This window comes from Dermochelys coriacea, chromosome 6, assembly GCF_009764565.3.
Source record: "Dermochelys coriacea isolate rDerCor1 chromosome 6, rDerCor1.pri.v4, whole genome shotgun sequence".
NCBI lineage: Eukaryota > Metazoa > Chordata > Testudines > Dermochelyidae > Dermochelys > Dermochelys coriacea.
The window spans coordinates 1,419,958-1,435,108 of NC_050073.1; the positions used below are offsets into that span (position 1 = coordinate 1,419,958).

The following is a 15,151-nucleotide window of genomic DNA, read 5'->3' on the forward strand; positions in this document are numbered from 1 at the left end:
TAGGACCAAAGAATGCAGGCCCTACTTACAGGCTGGGGGACTCAATCCAGCAGGGCGGTGACTCTGAAAAACATTTGTGGGGTTGTGGTGAATAATCAACTGAACATGAGCTCCCAGTGTGACGCCGTAGCCAAACAGGCTAATGTAATCCTGGGATGCATAAACAGGGGATTATCAAGCAGGAGGAGAGAGGTTATTTTCTCTCTGTATTTGGCACTGGTGCAACTGCTGCTGGAATCCTGGGTCCAGTTCTGGTGCCCACAATTCAAGAAGGATGTTGATAAATTGGAGAGGGGTCAGAGAAAAGCCACAAGAATGACTGAAGGATTGGAAAACCTGCCTTAGAGTGTTAGACTCAAAGAGATCAGTCTGCCCATCTTTACAAAGAGAAGGTTAAGGGGTGACTTGATCCCCGTCAGTAAGTATCTATGTTTAATAACCGGCTTTTCAGACTAGCAGAGGAAAGGTCTAACATGATCCAATGGCTGGAAGTTGAAACGAGACAAATTCAGACTGGAAATAAGGTGTAAATTTTTAACAGCAAATTAACCATTAGAACAATTTACCAAGAGTCGTGGTGGGTTCTGCACCACTGGCATTTTTAAAAATCAAGATGACATGTTTTTCTGAAAGCTCTGCTCTTGGAAAGATTTTGGGGCAGTTCTCTGACCTGTATTCTCCAGGAGATCAGACTAGAGGATCACAATGGTTCCTTCTGTCCTTGGAAATCTAGGAATCTATGAGTACACTGTGAAAATTTCCCACAAGGCTGCGATACCAGGATATCTACCCACAGTGCACCATGTTTTTATCTATGCCGCATGCTGGTGTGTGGGTGTCATTACAAGTGGCATGTGCAATGGACCTCACCAAAATAGCCTTTACCGTTGCACTCTGCCGTGAAAACATACACTGGTGCAAATTCTGTCTGGCGGCAGAGGTCTTGCTAGTGGGGGAAGAGCAGGGTGCCCATAGACCCAAGTGATATTAACAACATGGCTGAAAGGTAAAGTCAGCTAAGATGCCAATAGTGGAGATGCATCCAGGGACTGAATCCTGCTGTTTAACTTTCCCCTATTCTGGGGCAGATCCATTGGCCAATAGCTCGGAAAAGGATCCTGTGACACTTCACCCCATGTTCTTCCCAGTGATGATATTATATGATTATGACATAATCATAATGTATTTTATGCAAGATAAGTCATATGAGGTGTCATTGGAAAGGTTATGGTTTGCTGAATATGATTATCCTACTTGAATGCATGTATCGTTTCTGTATCTGAAGTTAGAAATATTTCTATGTATCTGTATTTGAAATGTGTTTTCACCTGGGGAATGCCCACTAGACAAGCTGTTTTCATTCTAGATATTCAGTGGGGAAGGGCCTATTCAGTGCAATGGCACATTAGGAGAACAATAGGTCTTAGGAGAAGCTTATCTCCCACCTGGGGAGCCTTCCTGAGGACGCTACAGACAGCCTCCAAGTAATGGCTGCTGTGACCCTACAGGGACATGTGACCAGGTCACCTGGTGCTGGACTCCATCTTGGGATGTCAGTATTTTTCCACTGACTGGCGTGGGAACCAAGCTTTGAAACAAAAGGTACCCACCATATGCAAAAGCGATATAAGGCAGGGGAGTGACATCATCAAGGTTCTTCACTGACTCCCCCCACCCAAGAAGACTCTTGGGAACACCTGAGGAACAAAGACTGAACTGGGGGAAGTGCTGGACCCAGGCAAAAGGGATTTTTAGTTTGTGACTGGAACCTGGGAATTCCAAGCTGCAATCAAGTGCAGCTGGCCCCTTAAGAATATGCAGCCTGTTTGTATAATCTCTTAGGGTGAGAATTTGCAATTCATCTCCCAACTATTTAGTGTATTAAGCTTAGTTTGCATTTTTTGTTTATTTGCTGGGTAATCTGCTTCGATCTGTTTGCCATCACCTATAATCATTTAAAATCTTTTGCAGTTGTTAAACTTGCTTTTGCTTTATCTAAAACTTGTGTGTGCGAGTCATAACTTGGGGCAGAAAGCATCTGAATATTCCTCTCCACATTGAGGGAGGGGGCGAATTTCATGAGCTTATGCTGTACATTTCCTTGTACAGTGCAAGACAGGATAATTTTTGCGTTTATACTCCAGAGGGAGTGCATGCCTTAGGAACTAGGAGATGCCCTAGCTGTAGCCTTCCCATGCAGGGGCTGGTCAGAGCGTCTGCATGTAATTGCAGCTGCATGTGTCCCTACCTGCATTTGTGCTGGTGAAAGTGCAGGCTGGAGATTGGAGAGGGCTTGGCAGGTTGTCCCAGCAATACAGTTTAGAAGGGAGCCCAGGCAGGTGGATCAGGGAGGCTCAGTGGTACCCCAGTTCCAGGTGGCACCCTGAGGGGAGGAATCCATCACAGATCCTACATGATTGATATGCACTGAGTTTAAAAGCCTGAAAGATCAGAAAGCTCCAGAATGGACACCTGTGTAAAGAGGGAAAATAGCAACTAGAAATGTCAGTCTGGTGTTTCCTGGGTGATGGACATGACCCCCAAGAGAGAGCCTCGGGAAGTTTGTGTAGAGAACCCTAGATGACAAATCATGGCAGTTAGCCAACCTTCTCCCAGCTGCAAAGTTCTGAAAGGAAGAATCTAGGGACGTCCGTAACCCATGATTGATCCTGAAGTTAAAATCCCACAACAATAGATATATGGTGTATATCTCTGAAACCCTGTTATCCAAACCTCTGCATTTTCCGAGTCCCTTCCTTGTCCCCCAGCATGAGGCACGTACCCTCTGCAGCATGACCTCATGTATCTCATGCTCGGGGACCAGGAGGGGATTTGGACAATGTGGAGGTAGCTGGCCGGCCAAGTGGAGAAATCCCACCATGGGAAGTGTAGTCCCTCGATTAGTTCGTCTGGTTAATTTTTCAGACATGTCCCAGGTGTGTAAGTTCCACCTTGCACTTGCTGGGGACCAGACACCTGGCGCTGGATCACCTGGTGTGGGTGGTGCTGTAAATACACCCCCTCTCCCCAGCATTTGCCCACTCAACCCAATGGCACTAACCCTGCTGGGCTGTGAACGCCATGAACCGAACGGGGCCTGAGGATGCGTTGGGCAAGATTGAAATTAGTTTCACTTGGGAATCAGATGTGGGAGAACGGAAAAGAGGAAAATGTCTCACAGGTCTAGTAAGAGCCTGAAAATTTCTCTTTCCATTGGAAAACTGCAGGACCAAGGAGTCCTGGCTCCCATTCCCCTTTAGTCCAACCACTAGACCCCACTCTCCTCCCCGAGCTGGAGAAAGAACCCAGGAGTCCTGGCTCCCATTCCCCTTTAGTCCAACCACTAGGCCTCACTCTGCTTCTAGAGCCAAGGATAAAACCCAGTAGTCCTGGCTCTCAGCCCTGCCTTGGTCTAACCACTACACCCTACTCCCCTCGGTTTGTCCCTTGAAGCCAACACGAGGGGAGATTATGCAGGGACTCCGGGAGGACATCACCTGCTCCATCTGCCTGGACATCTTGGACGACCCCGTCTCCATCGAGTGCGGCCACAACGTCTGCCGGGGCTGCCTCGTGGCTCACTGGAGCCAGGTATCATCCCAGACATACCGGTGCCCCGAGTGCCGCCACCCCTGCTTCAAGCACAGGATGATCCCAGACACAAGCATCAAAAACCTGGTGGAGAAAATCAGAGACACACCACAGGAGGGGAGAGGGACAGAGTGGGTGAGACCAGGGGATGCTGGAAACGGGACATGGGCCTTTCTTCGCTAGAGGGTGCTGGCTCTGATCCAGGAGGCCAGTGACTGGCTGACCCAGGGGGTGGGAATGGGACATGGGGCCTTTCCCCTCCAGGGGGAACCAGCTCTGATCTGACACCAGGGTGGGGGACAAGCTGGCTCAGGGGATAGAATGGGGCACAGGGCTCTGATCCAGCAGGGAGCAGGGGACTGACTGGCTCAGGGGTGGGGTCCTAGATCTGACCCTGCTCTGTCCCTGCAGCAGGAGCCGGGGGCTCAGCCAGAGCCGGGGCGCCCGGTGCAGCTGGTGCGTCTGGACGAGGAAGGGGGCCTGATCCTGGATGAGGAGGCCCTGAGCCACTGCCTGGAGCAGGGTGGGGTGGGGGATGCCCCCGTCTGCCTGGTGTCCATCGTCGGGTAGCAGCGCCGGGGCAAATCCTTCCTGCTGAACTACCTGCTGCGCCGGCTCCGGAGCCCGGTGAGTGTAAATGGGAGCATGAGTGAGCTGGGGTGTGAGCGGCCCCATCCTGCCCACAGCTGGAGGGCTCAGAGCTGCACACGTGTCTGTGAGTGGCCCCCCCACCACATGTCAAGGTAGCTGGTGCCATGGCTGGACCCTAGTGTGTTTCTCTGTCTGAAAGTAGTGTGTCTGTCTATCTGTTTGCACCCTAGCTTGTCCATCTGTCTATCGGATTCTGAGCACGCCCACCCATCACCATGTATTCCTCACCACCCCCACCCCGTGCTTGGACAATTGACAGTTTGGGGTTCAACCCAGACTAGGGAGGGATGGTGTCACCGCTGGAATCTGCTATCAATGCTGCGATGGTGCCTGGACACCAACAGGCAGCTGACAAGCCTGCAGGCCACGCCCAGGCTCCCACTGTCCCATTGCTTTTTGCAGAGGGACCCCAACACCCTTCCTGTCCTGAGTCACCCCGAAACCACCTGCCAAGGTGATGAATTGCTGGTTTTCCCAGAACTGCGAGTTACGGGTCATGGTCTCAGCCTCCCTGTCCACCCTGCCAGCAAACCCTTCAGGACTTGGCAAGTCCTCTCCACAAACAATGAACCCCGACTCCTGGGCTCCCCAGAGACATCTCCCCGCAGTGCCCATCCCGCTCCTGCAACGCGCCCAGAAACCATTGAGTGCGTTGCTCCTGTATGGAGACAATGCGCTGCCACTTATCGATTTAACCGAGTCTGGCAAACATGCTGATTCCAATCCCAGCCCTGGGCTGGTTAATATTCAAAGTCAAACAAGGCTGATTAAAGAAAAGGCCCCAGGGTTAGGTGACACCTCGTGTGACGAGTAAAGCTGGAAAGGGCGACACGCAAAGAGAAGGGAGAATACGCTTCGTAGTCTAATGCTGAACTTCTGCAGGTCACAATCTTGGCCGTGGCAGGTTTCTCCCCTCCAGTCATTTCCTGGAGCCTTCAGCCCCCTTGGTTGAAGGACCCACCATTCTGTGATTTCAGGAGCTCTGTTCTGGTTAGTCCCACCAGTGCAGGATAACGCCAATGTCTCTGTCATAAATATAAAGGGAAGGGTAAACCCCTTTAAAATCCCTCCTGGCCAGAGGAAAAACCCTTTCACCTGTAAAGGGTTAAGAAACTAGGATAACCTCGCTGGCACCTGACCACAATGACCAATGAGGAGACAAGATACTTTCAAAGCTGGAGGGGGGAGAAACAAAGGGTCTGGGTCTGTCTGGGTGATGCTTTTGCCGGGGACAGAACAGGAATTGAGTCTTAGGATTTAGTTTCAGAGTAGCTGCCGTGTTAGTCTAACCGCATTTGCTCCAACCCCTCAGACAGAGACAAACACCTACAAGATCTCTATCATGCATTCCTACAACTACAGTACCCACCTGCTGAAGTGAAGAAACAGATTGACAGAGCCAGAAGATTACCCAGAAGTCACCTACTACAGGACAGGCCCAACAAAGAAAACAACAGAACGCCACTAGCCATCACCTTCAGCCCCCAACTAAAACCCCTCCAACGCATCATCAAGGATCTACAACCTATCCTGAAGGACGAGCCATCGCTCTCTCAGATCTTGGGAGATAGACCAGTCCTTGCTTACAGACAGCCCCCCAATCTGAAGCAAATACTCACCAGCAACCACACACCACACAACAGAACCACTAACCCAGGAACCTATCCTTGCAACAAAGCCCGTTGCCAACTCTGTCCACATATCTATTCAGGGGATACCATCATAGGGCCTAATCACATCAGCCACACTATCAGAGGCTCCTTCACCTGCGCATCTACCAATGTGATATATGCCATCATGTGCCAGCAATGCCCCTCTGCCATGTACATTGGCCAAACTGGACAGTCTCTACGAAAAAGAATGAATGGACACAAATCAGACGTCAAGAATTATAACATTCAAAAACCAGTTGGAGAACACTTCAATCTCTCTGGTCACTCGATCACAGACCTAAGAGTGGCTATACTTCAACAAAAAAGCTTCAAAAACAGACTCCAACGAGAGACTGCTGAATTGGAATTAATTTGCAAACTGGATACAATTAACTTAGGCTTGAATAGAGACTGGGAATGGATGAGTCATTACACAAAGTAAAACTATTTCCCCATGGTATTTCTCCCTCCCACCCCACCCCCCACTGTTCCTCTGATATTCTTGTTAACTGCTGGAATTAGCCTACCTGCTTGTCACCATGAAAGGTTTTCCTCCTTCCCCCCCCTGCTGTTGGTGATGGCTTATCTTAAGTGATCACTCTCCTTACAGTGTGTATGATAAACCCATTGTTTCATGTTCTCTGTGTGTGTGTATATAAATCTCTACTCTGTTTTTTCCACCAAATGCATCCGATGAAGTGAGCTGTAGCTCACGAAAGCTTATGCTCTAATAAATTTGTTAGTCTCTAAGGTGCCACAAGTACTCCTTTTCTTTTTTAGGATTTAGTAAGTATCTAGCTAGAGACGTGTTAGATTCTGTTTCTTTAAATGGCTGAGAAAATAAGCTGTGCTGAATGGAATGGAGATTCCTGTTTTTGTGTCTTTTTGTAACTTAAGGTTTTGCCTAGAGAGATTTTCTATGTTTTGAATCTGATTACCCTGTAAGGTATTTACCATCCTGATTTTACAGAGGTGATTCTTTTTACTTTTTCTTCGATTAAAATTCTTCTTTTAAGAACCTGATTGCTTTTTTTCATTGTTCTTGGGATCCCAGGGTTTGGGTCTGTGTTCACCTATGAAAATTGGTGAGGATTTTTATCAAGCCTTCCCCAGGAAAGGGGGTGTAGGGTTTGGGGAGGATTTTGGGGGGAAAGACGTTTCCAAGAGGGCTCTTTCCCAGTTGTATATCTGTTAGACGCTTGGTGGTGGCAGCAATAAAGTCCAAGGGCAAAAGGTAAAATAGTTTGTACCTTGGGGAAGTTTTAACCTAAGCTGGTAAAAATAAGCTTAGGGGATTTTCATGCATGTCCCCACATCTGTACCCTAGAGTTCAGAGTGGGGAAGGAACCTTGACAGTTTCTTTGCCCCCCTCCTATCACCCCAAAGTTTGATGTCTCTGTTTAAGGTGTAATACCAGCGAGTATCCAAATTTCTCCTCTAGCATTACTTACAGAGTGATATTTATCGCCTGTGGGTCAATGACTTTCAGTGAAGGCCTCACTCGAGACACTTTTGATAACACAGGAATATTGTAGACGAGCCGTTGAGTCAATGATTTATTTGCGGTTCAGGCCCTCCCCCGCATCTTTATAGCCCAGGAAACCATTGAAACCTTTGAAAATTCAAACCCAGCCTAAGCATCTCTCTCCCGCTGGGGCGTCGCGGGGTTATCTCTGCCCCTCGGTGGTTTGACGTCTTTGTGTAGCTTCTAAGTAAATACATTTCCAATATCCCGCGGTTTCCCTTGGAGACCCAGTCAAGCAAGTTACCACCTTTCCTGGCCCAGGGCAGCCCGGCTGATGCATGCTTTGCCATACACATTTTAAGAGCATAATTCTCGTGCACGGCCACACCCCTTTGTGCACACCCCATGCAGACGTGATGCAAGAATATTAAAGACCCAGAAGGGCTGAGTTTGCCAGTGAGATCTCACCTGCCACCCATTGGGTCTAGAGCCTGACACCAGGGTGTGAGGTGCAGAGAGTCCGTCAGGCCTGGCAAGAGTTGGTGACACAGAGCAGTGACCCACCAGTTGGCCTGTGTCACACCCCATACCCACCCCCCTGAGGCCTGGGGATTGGCAGGTTGGTGAGAGATGGGCCCAGTCACTCTCATCCCCCACCCTGATCTGAGTGCCCCCCTCCCGGCAGGATGCGAGGGACGGGTCATGGATGGGCCAGGAGAATGAGCTCCTGGAGGGGTTTGAGTGGCGAGCCGACATGCAGCGAGTCACCAAGGGGGTGTGGTCGTGGAGTCAGCCCTTCTGGGTCCTGGCCAAGGGTGAGAAGGTAAGTGGGGGCATTGGGGGTGCACAGGGAAGGGGGAGGAGGCCATGGGGGGGCTGGGAACAGAGGGAATGAGGAAAACAGGGAGGGATGGACAGAGATGTGGGAAGGAGGCCCCAGGGAACCCACTGGAGAGAGAACAGGGGGGAATGGAGAAGAGCGAGAGGAGGGAACTAACACTAGGGCGGGTGAGAACGAGATGCCAGGCACCCTCAGGGCAGAGCAGGGGGCAGGCTCTGGGGGCGGAGGGGCCGTGGGTGGCTGGACAAAGTCGGGAACTGACCTGGGGCTCTCACTCTTGGCCCCCCAGGTGGCCGTGCTGCTGGTGGACACCGAGGGCTCCATGGACATTGAGAGCAACAAGGAGACCAGCATCAAACTCTCCGCCTTTTCCATGCTGCTCAGCTCCTACCAGGTTGGGGGGCTCCCCGGGGGGCCCTGTGCTGTAGGGAGCAGGGTGGGGGGCTCAGCGGGGGTGCTCTCCCCAGGCAGTCAGGGCCGGCCCCGATGCCCCCTGCGGCACTAGGGGGCACTGTGCTCAGGGTGGGTGGCGTGGCTGGGAAGTGGCGTGGGGCGACCGTCCCTGCTCGTTGCTGTAGCTCTGTCTGTCTCGTGATTATTTGCAGATACTGAACACTGGCTGTCGGGTGAAGGACCCGGATCTCGAGTATCTGGAGGTGGGGCCGGGCAGTGCAGAACATGGCCGGGCCAGGTTCTCCCATTAGCCCCACAGGGTTATTATCCCTCCCCATAGCTCCTGTGGGGAAACTGAGGCCAGAGAGAGAAACCGACTCTCCCACAGTCATGTGGGCCTCTGGAGCCAGCACTGTCACTGCATGGCCCAACCTGGCTCTCTGCTCCCAGGTGTCCGGCGTGGGCCACTGGGCCAAAGTTAGGACCCCTCCCTCCCCTCCAGCCCAACTCTGCCATTGGTGGGAAGCTGCTGGGGCCAGGGCCTGGGGCGGTCGCTCTGCCCCCCTGCACTGCTTTTCTCTTCTCTCCAGGCTCTTACCCAGCCCCGCTGGGTCGAGCCTCTGGCCGTCGCACCCTTAGCGACATCACTGCCGCCTGTGGTATATGGCGTGTCCTGCCCCTGTACTGCGCCCTGGGGGGATTCTCTGTTCAGGGGAGGGGTCGGCTTGGGAGGGTTTTATCTGCCCTCACTGCCCCAGGTTCTGTCATTGGCAAAAACCTGGTTCATGCAGAGATATGGAGGCCCAGGCAGAGCTCAGGGAAATGCTACGTGGCTGACATTGTTCAAGGCGTGAGCCAAGCCATGATTTGACCCCTGGGGCTGTGCAAAGAAAGTTGGTAGCATCCATCAGCCCAAGGCAATGGGGTGTTTGTGGAGTGGAACCCGTTTGTAAAAGGACCCCAAATTTCGATCACTGACTCCGCCCCGCATTCCTCCCCCACCTCTATGGAGCGCCCTGGAGAGAAGGAGAAAGCTCTGAAACCAGCTAGAGGAGGGGTGCTCATTGACAATCCTCCCCGCCGGTGCCAGACCCCCATGTCCCACAGCCTCCCTCCCCCTCCCATGGCCTTCTTTCTCTCTGACCCACTGAAATCGTCTCTGTCCATCTCAGGATTTGTTTTGTGCTCGCTGGGCCTCGCTTTCTGCCCTGGGCAGAGGGAGAAGCTCAGATGTGGGGGTGGGGGGGTGATCAGGCCCCTTTCTGTCTACAGGCAGGATCATTTTCCCCCAAACTAAACACCTCCCAGGTCCCAGACTCACCCCGCCCCTCTTTTCTTTCTGCAGATGTTTGTGCAGGTGGCCGAAGTGGTGGGAGAGGCCTATGGACTGGAGCCCATTCAGGTGAGAGGGCTTCTCCCCCACCACCCGCCCTGCCCCATGTATCCGCACATTGCACCCTCCCCCACTCCACAGCATGCTCCTGCCCCATGCACCCCCTGCCCCACTCCTGAGGGGATGAGGTTTCCCCAGCAGACATTGTCCTTCTCCACGTCCCAGTATCCCCCCTCCCCAGTGACCCCCAGTTCCCTCCTGTCTCCCCTACAGCACTTGGACCTACTGGTGCGGGATTGGAGCAGCTCCCGGGTCCTTGGAGCCCAGGGTGGGGAGCAGCATCTGAGACACGTCAGACAGGTGAGTGTGGGGCTTGGGGGGGATGGGGAATGGGACCCAGGACCTGTCCTCTCTGAGGGTACCAGTTGTGATCCAGACTCAGTGTTGGGGACTGGCTGGCACAGGGGATGGGGAATGGGGCCTTTCCCTTCTCAGGGGCTGGTAGCCCCGCCCTTTATAAAGATTGTGTGACAAATCCCATTATAAGACCCCTTTAAAGTGGCTTATAACTTTGCCAAACTTTAACTCTTTGGGCTGAAATTTTCCATGCTCGTTCTCTGCTGCCAGCTGAATTTGTGGATGCTTCCTCCAGCTGTTTCTGAGAATGAGGCTAAAAAAACCATGTTGTTTGGCAATATTGAAAGAAAATTCTGATGTTCCTTTCCCCCCCCCCCAACATCTCTATCCTCCCTGCCCTCCCCGCTTCAGAGTAAGGACTCTAAATTTGGCGGGGGGTGGGGTGGCCAGTGTGTCAGGGATATGGCAGAGTCTGTCCACACTGACCATGCTCCACCCCTCACAGCTCCACATGCTGCCCAGACTGAGCATACCCCATCCCTTCAGAGCGACCCAGCACGCTCCAGCCTGGGGATACAGAAGCAAAGCTGGACTTTCCCTGCAGTTTCTGCTCCAGACCAGGCACCAGAACTGAGAGGGGACCTGTCTCTCCCACGCTCTCAGTGAGCCCAGGTGGCACGGAGAAGGAAGCTGCTTGATTGCAGTGTGGAGGGGAGAAAAGCCAGGCCAGGGGGAGGGAAAGGAGCATGGTGAGACAAAGCATCTGGATAGACTGGGAACGGGGCAGGGGGAGGCTGAGACCAGGGCCTAACTCCTTTCTCTTCCTGCCATTCCCTGCCTCGTTCACTGCACCCCTTCCAATACCTTCCACAAATGAGGCAGGGCTGCTCCAGACCCTCTCTGATTGCCTGGCCGGTCTGGCTAATGTTAACACAGGTGTTTGTGTGTGAATGTAACGATTCCCCCTGGCTCTGGCAGAAGCTGGAGGCGAAGTCCCCCTGCAAACACCCCAAGGCCCTGGAAGCACTGAAGGGAAACAGGAGTCGTTGTTACCTGATGCCCTTCCCTGGCGAGCGGATCACGATGGGGAGCGAGGGAACTCTCAGAGGTAATGGACCCCGGTCAGTGGCTCTAAGCCCCCTGCCATATGCAGAGCAATGTGATTGGGGCACTGATCATGCCTACATGTGAAAAGTAGAAAGTAGGGGGATCAGACAGGCCCTATATTCCACCACCATTGTCCATCTCTCTCCCCTTTGCAGACATGGGTGAGAATTTCCGGGAGAGCCTGAGGGACTATGTCACCACCCTGGTGAGCTTGGCCAGTCAACGTGTCCAGACGGATCGGCATGGGGAGATGCTCACCGGGACACAGTTCGCTGCCAAGATAAAGGTGGGGACCAGCCAGCTGTGCTGGAGGGAGCAGGAAGGGGATGCTCTCTCCTTGCAGGTTTCAGAGTAGCAGCCGTGTTAGTCTGTATTCGCAAAAAGAAAAGGAGTACTTGTGGCACCTTAGAGACTAACAAATTTATTAGAGCATAAGCTTTCTGAGCTGTAGCTCACGAAAGCTTATGCTCTAATAAATTTGTTAGTCTCTAAGGTGCCACAAGTACTCCTTTTCTCTCCTTGCAGTCAGTGATGACCCCAATACCCCCAATCCCCCAGCTGCCCCACCCCAGAGGTGGTTGCATCTCAGCACCAGGCGAGCCATCCACATGTTCCCAGCCTTTCTACGCCCTGTGGAGTCTGTGATGTGATGATCTCTTTTGGTTCCTTTTCAGAATTTATCTGATGTGATGAAGAAACATCGCTCCGGCTTCTCTCCCTGTCAGGTACCGTCTCTGCCTCTTATCTAATCGTGGGGTGTCTCCACTCTCCCGTCCATACCAGGGCTGGTGAGGTGCTGGGAACTGGGGCCATCCTACTGGAGGTGACTGGGAAAAAGTCTCAGGTTCTTGGACTCCAAGGTAGAAGAATTTGACTAGACCAGAGGGTGGCTGATGCTGGAGGGTTTGCCCCGTCTACGGATGCATCTCCAGTTCATGAGGCCCAAATCAACATGCCTGTCCCCAGGCTTGGGGACATACCTGCCCTATGTGTTTTGGCATGTAGATGACAGCAGTTTATCAGAGCTGGCCAAAAAGTGGGGATTTTTGTTTTGGGTTGTTGTGCAGAACCCATTGAGTTTTCTACAAAACCTCCAAATGTTTCCATTCGGCAATGCTGCTGAGGTGGCTCCTGGGAACTGTAGTTCATGCTCCTCATGTGCCCCATTCTCCTCTATGGGTTGGTGTGATGGGGGGGACACTCACCTTTCATGAGTGGCTCCTGTCAGCTGGGTGCGATCCTGCATTCTTCCCGTTTTCTGTTTCTGGTGCCTCCTGTTGGTGGTTGCTATGGTCAGGGTTTTATGCTTATAAGAAGCACACAGGATCTTTTTCAGGGGAAAAGGCAATACGCCGCGTTATTGAAGATACAACAATTAGCATATGCATTCAATTACACCACACACACCAGTCGATGTTATAGTTACCAGTTCAGAGTCCGGATCAATCTAGCGGCCAGCTAGGTTGATCGGGGTAGGTAGGAGCTGGGTTCTGTCGGTCGTGACATGATGCTCTGGGGAGGTCTTGGAAGGACGAACCCAAAGTTTCATGGCAAGGCCCCCTGTTTACATAGTGATTTTCCTTCATTGGGACCAATGAGTTTTGCACCGTCATGCTGTAATCAATTGTTGTTTGACGAGTGCTTGTTTTCTTAAATTGTCCTTCTCATCCTTTACCTTGTTCTTTCATTAAGTCTCTCAGGGAGTTACCCTATGCTGGTTTTGATCACAGCTATCTTGTCCCCATGGATAGGTGCCTGTCTCATCTTTAGAGTCATCAATCTGCCCTTCTCTGACATTTCAATAGGGGCATGTTGCAGCCTCCTGGCGCCCTTGCGTCTGTCTCCGTTTCCTCCCAAGACCATCTGGTTCAGCGATGGCCTTCACACTTTTCTAACACACACATTCCTCTTTCACACACAAAACAGAATTGATTTACACAGAGCATTTGAACAGGAACATCAAATTGCAATGCAAGAGAAAAACAACCAATGTATTCTTTTACTTATTTTAACATGCTAAACCTACAACTAAGTGGTGACCCTAAAAGGTCTGTCACTGCCTTGAAATTAGCACAGACACAGATTCTGGCTGATGCTTCTCTACCAATGCCCCATTAGGCTGTTCCTTTCCGCTTTCAGAAAGGGTGGCTGACAGGATATGGTCAAATCATACACCAAAACATTTTATAAATGCTACATTATTAGTCTTTATCCTTCATTCTAAATTATACAAAATACAAACATAAAATCCTCCCACTACAAGGGGTGCCTCAGCCCTCCAGCTAAGTCACACACAGTCTAAAGACACATGATGGTACCCCTTCCTGGGTAACACAGTCCAACAAACAGCTGGCCCTCTCTGGGGTCTTGAGCCTCATCTCTGGGCCTGTTTAAACTCTAGCCCCTTTCTTAGGCTCCAAAACTTAACTTGCCCCCTTCTCAGGGCTTTGGCCACTGCACCAGCAGCCGGTGGGGGACCTGGGCTCGCTCACTACTCAGAGTCCCAACTCAGGGACCCTGCAAGTAGCAGCCACCTGCTGCTTTCGTTACTAGTTGCTACTGCTGCATTTCCTGGGCTGCTTCCCACTCAGTCCCATCACCTTCTTGGGTTCTCTGTCTGTTCCCTCTCTCAGCAGGGTCTCTCCCAGGCCTCCTTGTCTCTGTCCTGTTTTCTCAGGGTCTTCTCAGGCCTCTGTGCCTGGACAGTTTCCCGGTCCTGTCCCCGTGTGAGCAGGGCTTCTCCCCAGTCTCTTTCCCTGTGGAGTCTCACAGCCTTTTAGTCTTTCTTTACCCTTCTGGTCCCAGCCAGTGACAGCCCTGCTCAGCCCCTGCAGCTCCTTTTAACTGAGCCTGCCGCACCCTGATTGGCTGCTTCGCTGCAGCCTTTCTAGGCAGGCCTGGAGGACCCACCCTCATTGGTCCTTTACCTGGGGTGGGGTGTGCTAGGACTGCAGGGCCTCCAGCAGGGGGCCCTAAAGGGCCAGGTGCTCCCCATCCCAGTTGAGCATCCTGGTTGGATGGCACCTCCCATGAGCCTGGCCTCAGAGGACAATGGAGCAACTAGACTTCATCTCCCATGATGCACCAGCATCTCCTTGTTTGGTGAGGGGAAGCCTGGCATCATGGCCCCGGAGCACCATGGGAGTTCTAGTCCAACCAGGGAGCTGGACATATAGAGGAGAATGAGGCAGCCAAATTACATTTCCCACAATGCACCACAGTGTCCTTTTATGGTGAGGGGAAGCCAGGCATCATGGCTGTAGTGCATCATGGGAGGCACATGTGGCAAGAAGGGGGAAGGTGGCTCTAAATCCACTATTGTGATCTTGAATTCAGAGAGCCAGGATCCCAGGACCGCCCGGGGATGGAGGGTCTGAGCCTGAGTCAAGCTGGGAGCCAGGGTTCAAGCCCTGTTGCTTTGCAGCCTAGCTTTAGCCCTGCTGGACTTGTGCTCTGGGAGGCTGCCCAGAGAATCCCACAATCCCACGGGGCTGACTTTCTTTCTCCTCTGGCCAGTCAAGGTTGCTGGACAGTCCAGTTTTCCCAGGCTGCACCACCACAAAATGGGAAACGGGCCACCGCAGCTGGGGCAGGCGCTAGCAATTCTGGGATACGGGTGGTTTCACTCAGGCCTGCACAATGCAGTGTAGATGCTGGAGCTCCGAGCTGCAAGCCAGGGTTCAGCCAGTCCTAACCTGGGGTTACAAATGAGTGTAGATGCTCCAGCCCTAGGTTAACAGCCCCAGGGACTGCTAAATCAA

The 15,151-nt window shown here is 52.1% G+C and overlaps 2 protein-coding genes across 6 annotated transcripts in view; both read left to right on the forward strand.

Annotated features, from left to right (window-relative positions):
• LOC119856776 (RING finger protein 112-like) overlaps positions 1-15,151 on the forward strand; it is a 53,092-nt gene that overhangs the window by 18,140 nt on the left and 19,801 nt on the right. The window lies entirely within an intron of this gene.
• Positions 4,102-15,151, forward strand: part of LOC119856780 (RING finger protein 112-like) — a 110,009-nt gene continuing 98,959 nt past the window's right edge. Inside the window, exon 1 of the mRNA XM_043517134.1 lies at positions 4,102-4,218. The gene's annotated coding sequence lies outside the window, so the exon portion shown is untranslated. The remainder of the gene's footprint in view (positions 4,219-15,151) is intronic.